This window comes from Chroicocephalus ridibundus, chromosome 1 (genome assembly GCF_963924245.1).
Source record: "Chroicocephalus ridibundus chromosome 1, bChrRid1.1, whole genome shotgun sequence".
NCBI classification, from domain to species: Eukaryota; Metazoa; Chordata; class Aves; order Charadriiformes; family Laridae; genus Chroicocephalus; species Chroicocephalus ridibundus.
In genome coordinates, this window is record NC_086284.1 from 180726576 (window position 1) to 180742949 (window position 16374).

At 38.2% G+C, this 16374-nt stretch overlaps 1 long non-coding RNA gene across 1 annotated transcript in view; it reads left to right on the forward strand.

The window, feature by feature from the left end:
- LOC134510088 (uncharacterized) overlaps window positions 1–16374 on the forward strand; it is a 57640-nt gene that overhangs the window by 28107 nt on the left and 13159 nt on the right. Inside the window, exon 4 of the long non-coding RNA XR_010069498.1 lies at window positions 819–893. This is a non-coding gene — a long non-coding RNA (uncharacterized LOC134510088). The remainder of the gene's footprint in view (window positions 1–818; window positions 894–16374) is intronic.

The following is a 16374-nucleotide window of genomic DNA, read 5'->3' on the forward strand; positions in this document are numbered from 1 at the left end:
AAAAAAAAAATGTGTTGTGTAAACTGCCAATGCTGCAAATATCCTGTGAGAGCAAATAATGAAAATGAGATCTTTCCTGACTACATTTTCTCACCAGTTATAAAAGTTTGGGGATGGTAAGTTAGTCTCTTGGCAATTTCCGTGTAATTCTATTTTCTTTCACAGGGTTGAAAAAAATAAGTCTGATCAGAATTAGTAAACAACTCTGCAGTTTTGCACAATTATGAGTAAATCTAGTCATAAGCACTTTTTAGTAATGGTTCTATGGGGCTTATAGAAATAAAGTTAAGCAAAGGCTATTATGTCAATAAAGTCAGTAGATACAAATCTAATAATCAGAGAGGAAGCAGATCAGTTAGCTAAGAAGATAATATTTACAATAAGTGTGAGTGTTGATTGATAGCAAAGTTTTTTCTTTTCTGTTTAATAGAATTTTGTGTGACTGTTGCATGGTGTTTGATCAAGGAGCTCTGGCGTAAGTTGTTCACCCAATGAAAACAAGTGTAGTGTATGACAGTTCTCTGGCATTTTAAAATGGTATATCACACAGTATAGCTGTATACAGAAACGCTACAGTGAGTGGGAAAATACGAGCAGCCTACACATGGAAGACATCTGTTTAAATCCCATGTATAATTTTTGTTTGTTTGTTTGTTATAAAGGGCTGGGTAATTTTGAACTTCAGTTTCAGTTTTTACGTTTTGCATCTAAACTTTTCCATATATTCATGATCAGACAAGGTGATCTATGATGAAAGAAAATATTTTTATACATAAGAAACATGGATTGTATATTAAATAAATCTTTCTATTATCCAGCTCTGGTGAGAATTGTATATGCTTGCAAGTGACAAGTCTTCTCAAAAGCCAAGTAGCCCTTTCACCTCTGTTCCTGTAAGTATGCTCTGCCTATGCCAAAAGCTCTTGTGCCTGTGATTCACTTCTAGTTCTATGCAGGTCTTCTACCAAAGAAGGTTATTTTGGAATAATTTTCAAAAGCTGATTTTCTTAGAGAAGCATGGTTATCTGTGATTCAACTTACATTTATGAAAATATAATCATTCTGGTTGCATAAAAACATTTTTTCATAAAATGTGCATAGCTGTTTACAAGTAGAAGGATTCTATCAAAAAAAGACTGGAGAAAGAGCATTGGTCCACCATCCCTGATTCTCTGGGCTCTCTTTATGGGTCTCCATTCAGTCAATTCAGGAGTGGATTCTGATCAAAAAGAATCCATCAGCCTAACAGGGTAAAGAAGCAAGAAAAATTTGCATTATAGAAACAATACAATGTCCATAAGAAATACTCTGCTCATGGTGTGTATTTTCTGGTGGTTTTTAGAGTGATATGAAATGTAATGGAGAAAAGCAGATTCTAAATGTGTATTACTCAGCACACTATGGTAAATGTATCATGAGTACTCTGGTGGGTCTGCCAGAAAGGCTACCGGTGTTGAGAATATACCCATTATGATGTGGATCAAGAACCTCTCTGCTATAATAGAGGCCCGCACTTAGCAGACTTTAAAATAGAAAAACATTTAAGAAATGTAAAATCAATACAGTGTTGGTTGGGGTTAACATAAACTCAATGTAAAAACCAAAACAAGTGTAATTTTATTGTTATTTATTAACAGTGTTATTTATATTGCACCAGCAGTGGTATAGATGTTATGTAGATAGATATATAAATAACATTTTCTCCCAAAATCTAAATCTAAATGTCTGGGTACATTTAGATGTGTACAGAAAAAGCAAGACCACAGGAAGGGAGGTGCCAGGATTGTTCATGCCAATGCAAAAATGTCCTGCTATGTGTGGTGCTGGTGGGGTTGGCATGGGGCTTACAGGACATTTTATACTGTTGAAATGTATAGTTTGAAAATATACCCCAGAGGGTAAAATCCAGTCATGAAATTGAGTTTTGCCTTTGACGTCAAAAGGGCCATGGTTTCACTCAGGTAGGTAGTTCTGTCAAAGTACAAAAAAACATATGCCTGGGGAGAGTATTAGTCAATAACTGGGAGGCAAGTAATAAAATTTTATAGTTAATTTTCTTGAAAGCCCTTTTAGTTCTGGAAAAAAACAGGAGTCAGTATCAAGGTTATGCTTAAAAGTTACAGCCTAAAATATGTGCTTTACCTTCCACAGTCAAAAAGCAGAGAAAGTTGGGTCAGCTTCTGGGCTGAAACCACTTCACTTAAATGAAAGGTGGAGAGAGATCGCATTAAGGGACCACATTAAGAGACAGGAATTTTAGTCCAAAACTTACGTGTTTTGATTTCCACAGACTTCACACATGAGCATGCAAAGGTGACAAAAGAGAATAATTGCTGAAAGGAGGCAGCTTCTAGGCTGGAGTATGGGTTGTGCACATACTGCTTTATTCAGTGCAATGTGATACCTCCTGAACGCTGCTGGGGTCAAAATGTTTAGAAAACTGAATGTAAGTCAACCATCTCCCCAACAGCCTGAGGTGGGTTTTTTTCATATTTCCCACAGTTTTAAATAAAAGTGCAGGGAATCATGTTTTTTCCCACTCTTACTTGCGGAAAAATATAATTGCTTACTCAAGTAATCTGGTTCGTTGCTAATACTAGACAAAGAACTATTGCTGGGAATATATCATTATAACAGACTTATTTGGCATAAATATTTTAGGAAATACCATTCTGAAGATAGAGTTAAATCTCCATGCTGTTACAGCATATACGTTTCTTCACCAACAATTTCTGACACAACTGGAGGGCACTGTAAAGGCTTATAAGCTTTTAAGTAGTTGGAGCAGTCTGCATTTAAGGAAGACATTATATAAAATAACCTTAGACTGGGCAATTCAAAGTTCAATTAGAAGGATGCAGAGTTTCAGACCTGTAAGTGGATTTAGGATTTCAAAAGGCCAGAGTTTGCCAAGTTACAGGTACAGGTACACGCCTTTGATGAATAGCAACAGCTTTACAAGTGACCACCTGTCAGCTGACGCACAGAAATTATCTGTAAACACACCTCAATCATGCAAAAACACATCAGCTCAAACCTCTCTGAAAGTAATCAGCTGCCTTGCATTTACCACCGCATGTGCATAGATGGCCACAGAGAGGTAGCTGGCAAACTATAGGTTGATTACTCTGCAGCAATTCATCACTGTGTTGATGCACTAAACACAAGGACCGAGATACCTAGGGATGAAGACAGAAGCTAAAGACCTAAAGTAAGTAGCTGAATGGTAAAGAGGTTAAAGAAACCAGAGCCATTGACACAAAAAGAAAGAATAATCTGCTCTGCTTTTCAGTAAGTTGACTAATACTAGCTACGGGAGAAAAACGAGGTATAAATGGGAATGAAATAATGGAAAGAACTGTAACAGAATTAAAAACAAAATTACAGGTGATTTTACCAAAAGGGTAACAGACTCAATAGTGACCGTCCTCTTTCAGAATTTGCACCAAAATACAGGTCTAATAGCAGCTATTTTAAATCAAGCTTACTGACTTAGTGACAGTACTAGATGTGAAGACAAGCGTTTTGCATGTGTTTGTATAAGGAGAGGAAAATGCCGTATGCAACTGCAGACTTGTGAGTCTGGCTCAGTAATACTTGCAGTTTAAAAACACATTTTCAAGGGAAAGAACATTAGAACTACAGGTAAAAGGGAAGTGGAATATTGGTTTACCAAAGCAGGATATGCCAAACTAACTTGATCTGTTCTTTTTTTTTTTTTCCCTTTTTTTTTCTTTTCATTTAAATAGGATGACTTCATTTTCTAGAGAAAGGAAATGAAGGGGGTATATTCTGCCTGTCCTTCTACAATGCATTCATTATGCTGCTGAAAAGAAAACTACTTACTTGCTTGGAGAAAGTGGAATTTAAGAGTGCAACTGGGAGATGACCATGTTAGATGATTTAGGGCAATATAGAAAGAGGAGCCATGAGGCTGGGGGGTAGGTAGGTAGTTAGGACTGATCCTTAAGAAGCTGTATTAGGAGAAATCTTTTCATTGACAGTCTTAAAAGAAGTGGGATTGAAACTTACTGATAGTACTGTATTGGGAAACAGATAACTGAGAAAAGGTTCAGTATAGCCAATGAAAAGAGCTGCATCACCTTGAGGACTGGGGAACTAGACGTGAGATTCCACAGTAAGAACTGCAAAGCATTGCAAAAAGATGCAATAGAGAAAATATAAAATCTTGTTATGAGGTGAGAACTCATCACCTGGAAATAGGGGTTATCAGAGACCTGATTTCTGTCTATCAGTATACTAGATGGCTAGAGAACACCATTCACTGTTTTAAAAACAACCTTTGGGTCTTTTATGCTTTCCTCTGCTGTGCTAAAAATCATTTTGTTATCAAAAATCTCTTCCCCACATGGCTAGTTGTAGAACATGGTCCAATCACTTTCTTAATTAATGAAATGAATAGAGCTTCTGTCACCTCTTTTGCTGCAAAAGAGTTATTCCCAAACCACTACCTATTCTTGTAGCTCCTTTACGAGTCTCTGCCATCAGGATCCCTTTAGAAGTGCGTACAGCAGTGTGTTTCAGCAATGATCTCATTAATACCATGTTACTAAGAAATTGCCACTCCTGTCACTGTTACACATCCCTCCATTCAAGAGTTATATTCTCTGTCTATACCATATAGGAAACAGACATTAGTTAATAATAAAAATTTTGACAAGTTTTCCAGTGATGCTGTGGTTTAGCGTAGTATCCCCATTCTTCTGAGTTTGACTTTCTGTCTTCATTCCTAGGTATCTCTGTCCTTGTATTTAGTCATATTAAACAACTCGTTTATTTACCAAGCGATAAAGATCAGCCTGTATAGATGGTTTGACCCTGCTTTTACATGTTATTCCCATAATAAGTGGAAGGTTAACTGCAAGTAGGTGTGATAAATAAAATACCACCTTAGATACAGAGGGATTTTTCTTGGCTTTGTTAGAAATTGACCCTACCAGTGACAAAGTGAGGATCCCTGTGGACAGAGCTTCTCTTTCTTTTTTTTTTAACCTATCAATTAAGTAAGAAATTGTTGCTGTCTTTATGTACCAATTAACAATATATATATATTTATCAATGTCTTTTGTGTGTATATATATATGGAGGACATACACGGCTATGTTTTTATGTATCTCTGCATACATAATTAAAAAATCAGTATCGATGTGTGTAAGTCTCCATACAGTTACCCCCATTACAAAGCGCCAAGATTAAGATCTTGTTTATTGGTAAATTTCTAGTACTGTGAATAATAAACCTCAATAATGAAATTAGTAGGTTCTTAACAAATAGGTACAGTAAATTAATTCAGTACAGTAAATTAATTAAATTAAATAAATTAATGTGAATTGAAAAAAACATAGTAAGTTACTAAGAACTAATGTTAAGGCCAGAATAGCAAGAAACATATGGCACATAGAAAGAGAAATCTTGCCTTCATAATTAAATCCTATATATTTAACACCATTGTAAAAGCTCTTGTACTGTATAACTCTGCAACTTGAAGACGTATCAAGCTGCTGCTATCTGAACTCCACTTCTTCCTTCATGAACTGTAGCTATAGGCTAGCTCTGTATAGGGAGGCACACTTAAACCAGTGTCCAAAAATAATCACAAATGAAAGGCTATGAAGACAGATGAAATGGAAAACGAGAGGAAGCCAAAATGTAATTAAGAGCATAACAAGACAAGTGTTGGCTTGGAATACCTTTTGCCATGTTGCCCAGAGTGCCCCAGAATTGTAGACACCTTTGCTGTTTGTTGCTCCAAAGGGAAGTGGACGTGAGCTGAGCCAGATAGCAGTGGTAGAGCCATTGAGAGTTTGCAGGTCTCCTTGCTGGCAGAGGAAACAAGGTGATGTTTCTCTGCCCAGATGTTTCCCACTGCCCCAACTACTCCCAAGGGTACAGAGACGGTAAACAGTAAGGCAGGGGATGTCCTACTGCTCCCTACAACTGATGCCATATACAGCAACTTGCATGATCTGTGCCTAAACCCAACGTTTTTCCTAGGTGAGCAGCGCCAACTCAAACAAAAGACACCATGGGTTACACAAAAAAAGGGGGAAATAACCATTAAAAGGGCATCTGGAGAAAAAAGACTGTTCACACAGAAGTCAGCAATGAAGGGCTTGTGTTTCACACTGGACAAGGAGGCACAGCTAACGAACCAGCTTACTGTCAGCCAAATGACACTGTAGTGTCGGTGTCCATGGTTCAGCATCTGTATGCTTCTCCCTAAATGTGTCGCTTCCTGTCACCATGAATGACAGTGACAAGGTTAGACAAATAAAATGCAGTGTCCTTTTGGACACCAAACTGGAGCTATAACACATGACATGGGTTAGGCCCTTCACTTACTGAAATGTAATGCATGATTGGGAGACTCATTATCTCTTGTTCCAAGCAATAGATTCTGGAAAAACAACCCAACCTTCCTGTGCAATTAAAATGGAGAACAGTCACAACAAAGACTTAACTTCAGAATAGCAGTTTTACTGGCGTTACGCACTGTGAGAGTTATGTGTCGTTCACACAGTTCAAAAACTGGCTATACTTTTGAGTTGGTGTCCAAAAAGTACTTTGGAAATAATTTTCCATGTTAAATATAAAATTACTAAACAGTTTATTACTGTCAAAGTCATTCAACGCAGATATCCTTGACTCTAATGCAAATCTCACAAGGGATGTATTTATGGCAAAATACACACGAAGCATTCATTTCTGAGCATCCCTGTAAGCCATCTGCAGCAGGAACACTTCATGGAACTTTCCACTGCACATTGCTTTCCTTCCCTCTCGGTGATTTCTTTTATGTCGTTATGGCTCAGTGGCTGTTAGGTGAGGGAACTGGATACAATGCTGCTGCTCTAATTAGACTATGGTGATCAGTCAGTGGAAATTGCCTTGCTTTTCTTGCGCTGCTTTGTTCACCTTCCTGTTTGAGCTCATAAATTTTTTCTGTCAGCCTCTCTGTTCCATCTTTCCATGTACTTTAAAAGTTGAGGTTGGGATGGGGATTGCTATCTCCAGAACTGTCTGTGTATACAAAGCTTTCTCTCTCTTTTTTTTTTTCTCTTTCAAAAATACCACATTTTGCTAAGAAAACATTGTGAGAAATTCTTTGTATTTGGCTAAATCCTGTTGTTCTTATTGAGGATAATATGCACTAATGGTGATAAGATCTCGCTCACTCTAAGATCCCTTGGCCCTGAATCATTTCCTCTACCATAATCCTTAGGACCGAATGAGTATTTTGAGCTAGTTGCCATTATGTGATGAAGACTCTACCAGATTAAACTGCTTTGCTGCTCGAAAGAGCTTGAATCTGTCCTTTCAATTATACTTGTAGTTTTGTATATGCAGTTCTTCTTGTGCCAGCTCTCTATAGTCTTTATTTTTTTTCTCCGTCTTTCTTACTGAAGCAAAATCCAATTGAACATTTCAGAATAAGCCCTGGTATTTTCAAACTTCATGTTTACATGCACATGAATCACACTCTGTATCAAACAGAGCAGTTGGACGTGACACCACAAACTGCAGATCTCAGCAAGGGCCAAAATAGGAGACCTGTTGCACATCATTTTTATGCAACAACATTCTTCAAGTGAGGAACATTTGCTTATTCAATGTCTTTAAATACATAAATGTGAGGGAGGAGGGTTAAAGAACCATTGAGCTCTTCTGCCTTTAACTGACTTTTATGCTAAGTCCAGGGAGGATTTTTTTGTGAAAGCCACTTCTACTGGCATAACTTTGTGAGTATGAGCTATAAAACTATAAAACATTTTAAAACAAGGAGTGTGGAGCTGCTGTGCAGTGTTTGTAAATGATATGTATCAAAGAAAAACCTGTCAAGCTGTGTTTAATAACATAAACACGGAGATAATTCAAAAAGGGATGTCTCCAGTTTTTAATATTTTTTAAAAATAAGATTCCAGTTTGTAATTAAACATGTGTATGAAGAAAACTTTTGTTATTATTCCTGGAACTAACAAAGAGTGCTATTTTTCTATTGTAAATACTTCATTTAAAATCTTGAACAAGTCAATTTTAGCCGTTTGCTTTCTGCCACTGAACTCAACTTGTATTAACAGGCCCAGTAGCAAACAATTTTTTTTCCACTCAGTTATTTTTATAGTAAAGAGTACAAGTTCTATAGGCAACTTCTGTAACTTTTCATACAAGAAACCTGATGTTGACTCACCCTTAAAAATACTGAAAACAAAAGTAGTTCTAGATTACTTACCTGATTAGAAGTAAAGTGCAACTTCAGATTTTTCCACTTGAGACTACAGAGCAAAGGAAGCTTAAATGAAAATGATCAAATGCTGAAAATGTTATGGAAGTTCCTGAAATATTCATGAAAAAAGCAAAAATTACCCAGTAAGTCGATATTCACTATGGTTTCTTCCTCTCTGATGATTTCCCTTATGATTGTAATGAATTTATTTAAGTCTTGTATAGTGCTGACTATCAATATTTTAATAGTTAATCAAGAAAGGAAGCCACATATCAGTGGGTAGACTGCTGGGGTGCAACCGTAACTGCCTAGCAGACAGAGATTTGTTTAACTTCTTATCTACATCTGAAATATTTCCTAGCCCGTTGCCTTCCTATCGCTTTTCTCATTCTTTTGGAGTAAGGATTTTGGAGGAGAGACTGTCTTTCTGCTCCATGTTCTACAGTCATGGTCCATGGCTAAGGCATCTACCTGCTAAGCTAATGCAAGTGAATTAATAATAATCTTTCAGCCTTTCTGTACATTCTGTTCCCTGAGTAGATACCGCCGTTCTCATAAATGCTAAATATCTTATTTTTATTTGCCAGTGATGCTTCAGGTGGTATACTGAAATTTTATTTTATTTCCCCCAAAGATAAGTAAACAAGGTTCAGCAAAGCATGTAAGCAGACTGCACTTGAAGCATGTACACCATATCACTGCTAGGAACCAGTCCAATATGAGGTTTCAGTGCATAGTTATGTACTGTGCTAAGCAGTGATAACAGACGTTTGGTTAAAATACAGCATGAACTTCAGGGCTTTGCTGCCCTGGGGTCTTTCTATGCTTAAAAGCCATTAAAATCCTAGGATATGAGATTGTACTGTCATTTCAGACCATTTACCCACAAGACCTTTTGCAATAGTTATATTTTTCATTGGGCAAGATGGAGGAAGAGGACACTGATGCTTGGAGTCATGATAACAAAGGAAAATAAATGTGTTCGGCAAATAAAACAAGACCAACCACCATTTAACTCCCATGCCCGTTTTCAGAGTCTACAAGACATGGGAAGAAAATACAAGCTGTTTGCTTCCTTTTTCCAAAACTGTATCTGACTGCTGCGTGGATGAAATCTGCAGACTTCGGGATCTTGAAAAGAATTTGGTTCTTCAAGTATTTCTCAGTGTAGTTCACCTGAGAGAGTATCCAGGCAAGAGATTGTCACATTTCACATACAACTGAAGATTTTTCTAAGCTACCATTGTGAAGCTTTGTGGGCCTATGCTCTTAACTCATACAAGCAATTGTACGAGTTACACAAGCAATTACAAAGGCTAGAGCGCTTTATACACTGCATATAATCTTTAAAAATTTTCTTCTTTCTTTGCTTAGAACACAGTTCTGGTCCCTAAAGTAGAGTAAGGAAAAGCAAATATGAAATTATCCATCACATGGATATAAAACAGTGAGTTGTATTTCCAGTTTCTTTCAACACTCGGAGAAAAAAAAATAATCTCATAATAATGAAATCCTGAAGTGTGCATCACAAGACTGATTAGTCTTCCTGATCGTAAACCTCAACAGTAAAATTATGTCCTCAGGGAGGCAGTGAATGTCCTCATGCAGGGCATAATCCCAAATATCATTCATATGTAGTCAGATCTGATTAGCCTAGGTGAATGGTAAACTCATTTTATATTTAAATTACAGCACTAAGAAAAAATGTGTGAAGGCAAGAGATTGAGAAAAGGAGGCTGCAGGCAAGTGAAAGGGGAAAAAATTCCATACTGCTGTTTTTCAGAACATATTTGGAGTGTGCAAAACACACCTGAACCCTCACATATGTTATCTGTCTTTAGAATCAAACATATAAAAACTTGCCATTAGCAAGAAGAATGTCCTAAAAAGTACATAAACAATTGAATACTGCCTTTGATTTACAGAATGTATTGATACTTTTGCAAGCCCAATGAAAACCTTACTAATCATTATCATTGATGTGAAAGGAATAAATGATAAAAGCAATGTGTTTGTACAGATTTGAATGAATAGATTTTAGTTGACCACGAAGTGGACTAACACAAAGACAGTTCCTGAGGAGCTACAGTACAGCACAAAGAGGTATGAAAGGGGGAGCAATCCGTGAGAACCAGAGATGAGGGCTTGTTTTTTGTGTGTGAGGCTTCTTTTCCCTATTTGTTTCATCATCAGAGCAGACACGGTGTTTTAAAAGATAGTCAAATGATCAAGGAGGAAAGCCTTGATACACTACCAAAGAAACTGATCTGGAGGCTTAATTAGGAAGTCAGTATCTAGATGTTGCTGACATCACTAATGAAAGTCTATATTACCTAATGTTTTTATAATTATATTTCATTGTGGATCAAGTACCAATTTCCCAATAACTTCAAGGGATGACTGTTTTTTTCATGATAAAAAATGGATTAATTTTGTACAATACCATTGATATTTCTCAGCCTTTGAATGTTACCAGTCAAATTCTGCTGGTTTTACTTGGAAAAAATAACTGCCTTTTTGTCATGGTTGGCTTTGATGTAATCTGTTGCCACAGTATTAGAAAAGGATGCAAAATGATCAATAGAAAATTGCTCCATAGTCATTTTGCAGCCTTTTCCTGTTTATAATTCCCTTTCATCCTATTATTCATCATCAGTGTGTATTATTGCATAAGAGTACTTGGAGTTCATCCAAATATATATTTATAAGGTAGGTGTACATAAGGTAGGCTTTTATAAGACAAAAATCTTAGTAGTCTTAGCTTGGAAGAGAGGGTGTGAATGAAGAAGCATGTCTCTGAAATATAAAGGCATGGAAACTCTCTTTGGAGAAGGTATAAAGTTAGAGGACGTTCTGGTCAGCCATGAAACTCTCATAAAGCAACACACAGAAGGCGGCCAAGTAAAAAATGTGGGATTTCTTCAGAGTGGTGAAAAGGTGAGACAGATATCCATTCTTAGGGCACAGGTGTGTGGACCTGACTACGTACAGTAGATTTTCAGCCACTAAAAAGATAACTCCAAGGCTCTTAATTAGTTTGGTATAATTATCTCTATGCAGCCAGAGTTAAGCCTCTTACTGCAGATTTCATTGCCTCTACTTTTTCTTGGGAACTTAGACCTGAATTCTGAAAACCATTCAGAATGTAGTCAAAACTTAATTCCTGCAGTACTTAAGGCATGTGTTGGATATAGGAAAGCCCATTCTGTTAATGGCAATTTCTTGCTGTCGTAACTCTTGTGGGGAATAAAATGATGTAATGGTGTCATGAATCAGGCCCACAGTTAGCACATGTAGTTAGCCTATTAGTTGGTGTCTTTAAACAAATTTCACATTATTTTTATTAATACTTTTTTTTTGATTCCTAGTTTTATGGATGGCAATCCATGGAAGGCAGCTAAAGGTCATTTTAATTATATTTCACATTTAAGGGCCTGCTTTTGCAGGAATTATGGCAAGAGAAATGTTGGCAAGTTCACAACAACTGCAAGATTGGGCAATAAGGGAATTAAAAAGATTTGTAAAAAACCAGTGACTAAGTGCCTATTTCGCTGCCTGTTGTATCCTGTTATATCTAGAGAATGGAAAAAGGAAATTCCATATTGACTAGATTGAGCTGTACTTGCCATCTCAGTAATGAATCCATCATGCAATTCCTTCAAATGAAACCTCAGTTAAACTGCACAACTGTTTCTTTTTACTTTCACACTGTAAAAATTCAGAACAGCCAGTGTCCAGGAAAATATATTCATTGGAAAGAAGCTACCAAAGTCTGTGCATTTGACTGTCATCTGCAGCTTATTTCACACATGTCCCAAAAGCAAGAAGTCAAAAATGGAAACTGCATGGGTGGTTTATTACTCAGCATTGGGCTCCAAACGTGTCTTCTTGATACAATTGTCTTCTTGATACAAAACAGACTGATAATTTGTTTCCCGATTCCATAACTATCTGAACTCATTAGATTTCAGAAAATATGAAAACATTGCAGATTGCGCATACTCGCACACATGCCCCTGTATTTAAATTTTGGGCCTGAGTCCCCTCTTCCTAGTAACCAATATAGTAATTTACAGCTTTGCGGGTCTAAAAGGGTGTAACAAGTAAACGAAGACCCCTCCATTACACCGAATCTGAAGTATTTTTAACAGAATATGAGACCTGCGTACTTCAATTTCCAATGAAGTCCTTTTCCATGATCAATACTGTCTAAAGCAGTTTTTCAGTAAATGTTTAATGCAGTGATGTAATGATGCAACAATTTCTCTAGAAAAAAGGCAGCTCCTTTGTGTCACTCTCTTTTTAGAGAAAGCTGTCTGCTCAGTTCCTGTGAAGAGTATTGTAACTGAGAGAGTCCAGTTATTCTATTCATACAACAGAATGATGGACAGGCTAATACTGTTGTGCAATATTCGTATGTTGTGCTTTAATCAGCACAAGTCCCTGAACGTGCTTCTGCCAGAAGAAAAAATTCTTGATGCCTTGTTAAGTATCATTTCTTACTCTTGGAACTGGGGGGGGAGGGGGAGGAAAAAAAAAGATTCTGCATACGTTAAGAGAAAAATGCACAAAGGCAGGCAAGTAAAATAAAAAACACACTTTAAACTTCTTTTTCACCACCTTTTACCAGAAATTTGTTTATAAGTATGTTTCATTTTACTAAAATATTAGCTTTAGACTGGAGTTTAGTAGCTCACATTAGAAGTCAGGAGTCAATGACTGACTCCTCTGTGTCGGGGATGAGGAAAGATGGAGAGGATTGATTCTTACACTTACATAGTCTTTCCTGGAGTTCTCTTGGTTCTGCATAGCTGCTCATCCCTCAATATTAGCAGTAAAGACTGTTCCAGCCTTCACAAAATATTGTCCAAATATCTGGTTTTGAGTAGGTCGTTAATTTTCAGGGACTCTCCAGCTATCCTACACAGTAGGTGGGAAAAAATGTTGTGCTGCTTGGGTGTCATGCCAACAACAACTAGCAATTCACGGCTATGTTTTCTCACCAAGTAATTATAACTTTTACTTTACTAGGGGAAAGAAAATAATACTAAGAATGAATATTTTAATAACATTTACCCATTACCAAATCATTCTTAAGTTTTCTTCAGGAAAAGGAGCTAGGAGCCTTTCTTATTGGCTGGAAATTTCCACTGATTTTCTTGGGAATTCCAGCCATGTTAAAAGTACAGTATCTGTATACCTATGTGGCAAAGCTCACCCTCTTTTCCTAGTAGGATGTATTCTCTATCCAACGTAGACATCTCACAGTTGTATCATGGTGTTTATGAGGTGCTTGGCACAGGTTCCTTCCCAGTTCCATTCTGTAGAGCATTCATGCAATCTTCTCCTGAAAATATCACTGCTTTTAGCATCGTAACCATGTATCACTAGTGTAATGTTGTTAGAGAAGGTTGAGACATTCGGGTAATCTCCAAATCTTGTTTTATTTCACAGCAACAGTGAAATTAGGTAAAGGGTAGCAAAAATGCAGTCAAGGGGTAGGAAGTTATTGTAAACCAAAAGGACACTGAGAGGAATAAAAAGAAAGTATTGATAATTAATAGAGTCACAGTCAAGTACGTCCTGCAGCTAAAATCATGCAACCTAGCTGACAATTGAATGAAGTCAGAAAGAAACAATTGAAGCAGGTAAAGACTGAAAGAAGTAAGGTAAAGAACCTCAAATAGAAAGTGGAGGAATCTGAACAACTGATGCACTACATGAATTTAAGTATTATAGAGAAAAAAAGAGGCATAATGAACTGAGAAATACCTGTTGAAGGGTATGCAGTATTCAGAGAAGAAAGTAAGTTCAATGCACTGGGCAGGCATTGTACATGTTTAGATGCAGAATGCTGTAAACAATGAGAAAAGGAGCATGCATAGAAGACAGCAGATATTCAATCTGGGGAAGAAATTAAGAAAATTATACTGCGAACAGATCTTGAAGATCAGTTTTACATGTTGAGAGTGTTCCCTTTAACATTAATGTAGAAATAATTTTACTACGCATTGTGTTGGGGACATTACTTTCCCATTACCAAATGCTTTTGGTAATTGTAAGACCACCAGTAGTGCATTGCGCTGAGAAGAGAACAATGCAGCACATTTGGGGATGGATTTTATTTAGTATTTTCACTATTGAAAGTGGTACAAAAATCTGGAGGATGATCATGAGGTTTCACAATGCCATAAAGTGAAGAGATATTGCCAATACCCAGCAGGATAAGACTATCATAAGAGAAGCATTGGATTATTTTGAGAATTGTAATGCTAGATAGAAATGGGCAAATGTTACAAGGAAGATGCGCAAATGTTTTTGAAATAAGCCAGGGATTCATTAGCCAAAGACACGTCAAAAGATGTGTATGTGCCAACGTAAGGCTGAGAAGAATCAGGAAGGCTAGCTGATCACAGGACCGCCCCATAATGCAGAAGTTTAAAGAGGCACAAGTGACTGTAGGACGTGTGAGGTGAGATATTTCTGAGAGAGGAGGAGGGAGGCAATCCTTGGCGCCGGCTGAGCAACTGCACTCACCTGTGTTCAGGGAAGCCAGCTGCTCTGAAGTGGAGGAGGGATGCTTCATTGATGGGGAGTCAAGAGACTCTGTGAGAGAATTTAAAATAAATTCTCAAGAAGAAGACTGAAAGGGAATGTCATGGTAAGTGCACCGTGTATTGAAATCGAAATGGGAATGAGAAGAAATATTTTAGCCACCAGAAGTGCAAGATTGTGGAACAACCCTCCTAGTCCGATAGTGCAGGCAAGAAGCCAGCAGCTTTTAAGATGGGGATTAATGAACGGGAGCTGTCTGGCATGAAGGGGATTCAGTAACACAGGTGTTCCTGTCCCCCAGCAGTCAGCCAGGACCCCCAGCTCCACCTGTGGGTCCAGGAGCTCAGAGCAGGCACAGACTGGGACCCCAGGTCTGACCACAGCCGTGTTGCCAGCAGCCCTGTGCCCAGTCCAGGCCCCGCAGAGCCAAGTGGGGCTGTCTGGATGGACTCCAGCCCTGCCGCCATCCCTCGCTGTCTCCAGTGATTGACAGGGGTTGGCAGTGCTGTCGTCGTCACTGCCTTGGGGTCTCCGGGCCTGCACCCACCAGATGGCCACCGCCTGGCCTGTGCATGGGTTGCCTGCAGCTCCTGGGTTGTCCTGAAGTGGGCAGCCCCACGCCGGCTACTCCCCCGCAATTCCCTTTCATCCTTAGGGGTACCTTGCTAGAACAAGGTAAATATGTGATGATCACGTAATCCAAGGACTGTTAAAGAGCCTGTGGTAGTACTGATCCAGGTCTTGATATCCTAATAAACATGATAATTACTAAGTAATCACGCGCTGATTGTGCATGGTGGCCTGTTATGCACTGGTTATAACTTCATTGGCTTCATGGCCTTTCTGAGATCAATATCAGATTTTCTGGTTGGAGAAGTGGCAAGCAGGAACTTCAAAGGACACCCAGCAATGTAGGGGCAGAGACTGGAGCAGAACTGGGCTCTTCCCAAATCTGCTTGGGGTCTGTCCAACATCTGCTTAGAGAGACCTCAGAAAAACTGCATTTCTTACGGTGGCCTGTTTTACATGGAGTAAAAACCAGGCCTATGGACTGCGCTAATGCTTTGCCCAGTACCTAAAATGCTAAGTAACCCTTCAGTGACTTCAGATTTACGTTTTAAAGATGCCCATTTCTGATGGCAGTGCCTAGAATGGAAGAACAATAACAGTTGTGTTGGTTATAGTATTGAAAATATCTTTGAAAAAGTTTAGAAAAATCAGTCATTGCTCTAATGACCAAATTGGCCTGGATGTTCCCAGCAAAAGAAGCTAATCCTTGTATTTCGTTGAAATCTTTTGAATGCTCAGTTCTCTTGCATTTTCATGAAGGCAGCAGGTTTTCCTGTCTATTCCACTCAGGGAATTAATTCTTTTCCAGTTCTGTAATGGAAGACTGTGAAATCCTGCACCAGACCCGGTGACTGGAAACAGGCATCTCTCCTGTCAAGCCACACAACACACCATCTATGTCTTGCATGTAGTTAAAAGTAAGAGCTACATCCATTAATATGCTTGCTGATGCCAGAGATTCTTCCCTTGCAGTATGATTCAGTGTTGGGGAGTACATCCCCTGA